Source organism: Protopterus annectens, chromosome 1.part1 (genome assembly GCF_019279795.1).
Source record: "Protopterus annectens isolate FY-2018-M chromosome 1.part1, PAN1.0, whole genome shotgun sequence".
NCBI classification, from domain to species: Eukaryota; Metazoa; Chordata; order Ceratodontiformes; family Protopteridae; genus Protopterus; species Protopterus annectens.
The window spans coordinates 694,358,805-694,363,804 of record NC_056726.1 but is presented as its reverse complement, the minus strand read 5'-3'; positions in this window follow the sequence as shown (position 1 = coordinate 694,363,804).

Genomic DNA, 5,000 nt, shown 5'->3' with positions numbered 1-5,000 from the left:
CTTACCCTGATAATCACCGATATCCTCAGTCCTGGCAAGGATGGTACTATTTATTGTATCTAACTATAGGCCTACTTCACTAATCAATGAGACCATAAAGTTATATCTGTCAGTTAGGCTTGTAACTATCCTTCCAAATGTGATTTCAAAGACACAAGCTAATTTCATTTATGACAAAAGTAGTGTGCACTACTTGTGCACATTCTAGTTATACTTTCATGGTCTGCACATAATGCTAGAGTCTGCAATAGCAAATTTGTTGATTTTGAAAAGGTATTCATCTCTGTTAGATACGCTTACCTTTGGGAAGTCTTATGGACAATGACATTTATCATATGTTACTTAAATGCTGTTTGTGCACTATATAATAATTCCTCTGCTTTGGTATTGAATAAAAGTGTTATTTTGGAAAATTTTACTCTGAGCAAAGGCACGTACCAAGGATATCCATTATAACCATTGTTTTTTTTTTCTGGCAATAGAGCCATTAAACAGAAAGCTTAATAACTGGGAGATTGTTCAGGAGTTTTCCTTGTATGAAGTAGAGCCCAGAGTCCTTTTTAATGATTGTGTCATTGTAACCCAGAATCCGCAATGAGATCTATCATAGTTGCATAAATTCTCCAGGCTTATAGTGAGGTCTCTGGATTTAAAGCTAATCTAAATAAAACAGAGATGTTTCCAATCTTTGCCACTGCAGACAGGGAAAATGTACCAACCAGATGTTCCAGCACCCATTCCTAGATATTCAGTTCTCCTGTGGCATCCAGATCCTAATGAAATGTTAACTCTCACCTTTAGGTTTCTCTGGGAAAAGATATGCATTTGTGTTCATACACAGAGAAAGTCAACTCTTCTCTGTTGAGCAGCCAAGATATCTGCAGCTCCATACTTGTTCTGTGCCTTTCAGCCTACTCCTGCTTCTAGTAGTCAGCTATGACTTAAGAAGATTGTCTGCTTAGTAGGTTAATTCTTATGGACAGGGAAATGGCACACAATTAATAGTTAGAGGCCGAGGTGGTGCCTGTTAATATGTCATTGGAGATTCCTGATTACGGTAAATGTGTAATAGCATCTACAATTTCTTTATATTAGCCTCTTTTTCTCCTTGGAGGATTGGTTGTTTTGAAAGGCTGTTTCCTTGGCATCTAAAGTATGGCATTTTTGTACCAGTTGTATGTAGCTCTCCAAGGGTTACATAAGATTATTTGCTGGGAAGATGTTTGATGGGTCTAACTTAGCAATATTGGGAGCAACTCTTCTTAAGGTGGATTGTGTTCCCTTAGGTTCATAGGTTCATATGATGTTACTAGGCTACTGACCCGAGGATTTTACAAGTCTAGCCATTAAATCCCAATATAATACTAGATGAGAGATATAATCTATGCCGAAGATATTTCTACCAAGGAATACCCATGTCCAGGAAAGAAACAGGGGCAATCCCCTGCAGAAATTTATGGTTACCCATCTAATTGTCCAGGTTGCGCTTAAACAGGGTCATAGAGGTGCTCTGCTTGACATGAATTGGAAGCCTATTCCAGTGGAGTGGCAACCTCTGAGAGATATTTTCCTCACTCCAGAGGATTCCAGCTGGGGAAGCTCGGAATAAGGTGTCTCTCTGATATTCACTGCACTATTGCTGGTCAGTGATCTGTAGACAGTTTTAATTCCCCCTTTGTTAGATTGGGACTGCCCCTAAACCCTTTCTGGAAATACCTAAGGTCACAATATATGATTGCTATGCCTAGCTGTTCAAATTGTATTCTGAAGTAACCTATTCCCCTTTTGAAGGTTATGAACATTTTATTAGGATTGGAGAGCTGTGTGAAATGCCTGAGTGCATCAAGATTGTAGTTAATACTTATACATGTGCAGCTCTTGACTGGAGTCACTGGGTATCAGGCCAGAGAGTCATAGGAACAGTCTTTTATATACACACACACACAAACACACACACACACACACACACACACACACACACACACACACACACACACACACACACACACACATATCCCTATTAGTTGATTGAGTTTTAAGACACTCGAAATTTATATCGGAGAGAAGATATTATCAAATTTCCAAAAACACAAAGCTTTTGAATGGAGAACGTGGTATAGTGAGGATCAGGAAATGTAACATTTTCCTCAATCTAGTGTAATCTTCGAGTTGGTAAATATAATTTGCAGGGTGTGTGTCCTGCAAAAGCATGAAAAATATATATTTTTTTAATGTTCGAGTTTTTGGAACTTCGATCATAAATCAACTGACATAGATCCCTAAATATAGATATATGTATGTATATATATATATATATATATATATATATATATATATAGAGAGAGAGAGAGAGAGAGATGAGTGCGTATGTGTGTGTGTATATATATATATATATATATATATATATATATATATATATATATATATATATATATATATATATAAAGAGAGCGAGCGAGAGACAGATCCCTATCAGTTGATTGAGTTTTAAGACACTCGAAATTTATATCGGAGAGAAGATATTATCAAATTTCCAAAAACACAAAGCTTTTGAATGGAGATCGTGGTATAGTGAGGATCAGGAAATGTAACATTTTCCTCAATCTAGTGCAATCTTCGAGTTGGTAAATATAATTTGCAGGGGGTGTGTCCTGCAAAAACATGAAAAAGATTTTTTTTAATGTTCAAGTTTTTGGAACTTCAATCATGAATCAACTGACATAGTTATATTTATATATATATATATATATATATATATATATATATATATATAGAGAGAGAGAGAGAGAGAGAGAGAGAGATGAGTGTGTATATGTATATATACATATATATATATATATACATATATATATATATATATATATATATATATATATATATATATATATATATATATTTATATTGATAGATTTATATATGCATCATACCTCTCAACCTGGAAACATCAAAAATCTGGACAAAAGCTCATGAAAAGTAAGTACAACTGGCCAAAAGTCGGGATTAACATAAAATGTGCATACATAATCAAGTAACCCCACCCACTCCAGTGGAATTGTGGGATATAAACATGAAGATTGAAGTAACTAAATAATAATAAATAATGGCAGACATTTGAATTTCAGACTTCATATCTCTCAGAAAATACATAATTATGCAAAACCTGTTATTCTAGCAACTATCTGAGTGTAATGTTCCTCATAATAAGGTTCACATGAGGAGTTTGATGGCATTTATAGCAGTTTTTGAAAAGCATATACATAACTGGAAATGTTAATGCATCCCTAAGAAGACTTCACCATGTCATATGCGTAAAGGTGATTCTGCTTATTTAGTGCAATGACTGCAGAAGACCAAAACAATTTTCAATCTGGCTAAGAATGTTATTCCATCTACCAGCCTTTCCCAAACTCTGACATTGACTTATTTTATCGACCAATACACCAAACTGACTCATCAGCATTGCAACATTCATGCACAACTCTCAACCTTCCATCTCCTAAATATGTAACACTGCCTCTGAAAATGTGGAATAAATGGGCAAAATGAGGACCCCCTACCAACAGCTTACTACCAACATTAATTAGGAAGGTCACAGGATGGCTAAAATGTACTACTTTATACATATGAAAAGTTCTTTGGGTGAATTAATGTGCTTCAGTACTACTTACCAGGGATATCTGTTAAAAAAATACCTAACACTGAATGTGTGTGACAGACCTTTTCAATGTGGAACTTCGAGGAACATGGACTTTTTAAGAACCACAGTGAGGAATCTTCCTCATAATGGCATACACTTGAGAGGTATGCCATGGATAAAATCTATTTTTTTTAATTACTATAATAACATCCACTGATTAAAATAAACAATGATCCAACAGCAATGAGAAAACAAAGTATACACTTCAAAAGGAATTCAGAAAACAATACTGTTTTATGATACCTGCCCTCTCACCCTGAGTTGCGTAATCAGAAAACTTAATTTCTACATTTATGTAATTTAAAAGTTAAGCATTCTTGCTGTAAAAGAATCTCTTCACAAGAATAAGGTAAAAATAACACATTTTACTGTAAAATCAACTGCAACTGAGTCCCAGATAGTTTCACCTCCCAACACAGAGCAAAGCCAACCCTTTTTGCAAATATTTTAAACATTTCCCTACAGACAATAAAAATAACATAAGCTATGTTATTATATATTGCCAACTGATTAATGTCACTAAATTATTTCAGTAACAAATAGAAACATGACTACATTGGGGATAAGTTTCAAAGTAATGCCGTTATTGTAGTGTATCCCCCACCTTGTGATGTCACTGATGGTCCTACTCCTTCATGTCTGTCTTTCCTATCCCAACATAGCTCTCAGGAGAATATCATTAAGAGGAACGTTTCATGTTTTGAAACTTAAAGGGAAAGTATAGGAGTTCAAAATGTACTTATTTGCCTTGGACCTAATGTAAACGTTGACACCCAGTTTGTGACTTCACAGTTGGTTCCTGCCCACATATCCATTTCTGTCTTTTTTTTCTTAAAGTACCCTGTCAGATTCCTGTTTTCCTTTCCCCTAAGTGAACTGCAAAATTACAAAACTTGTTCCTACTTATTTTAAGAACTTGCAATTCCATTTTTTAACTCAATTAATACACTGACTGGGACTGCGGATAACAGTCAGTTGCAGCTACAAGTCCCCCTCTTTAAATCTTTAGAAACTTTTTTTTATTATTTCACGTGGTGGGTATGATACATCTGCATTCACAATGCAGACCTGCACGCTATCCACAACTAGAAAATTAGAAAGTGTTCAAGATAAGGTCTGTTTGTATATTTATCAAAGCAGAGAGCAGTGGATTGTATGCCACCCATTCCCTGTTACAAGCACAGCCCTGTCACTCTTACCTTAAGATGTTGCAGAAAATCTCTCTCTTTCTGTTCGCATAAACATAAAGTAGTCCTCAGTGTATCCTGTTTTTTTTTTCCCCAAGAACACTTCAACCAGAGTT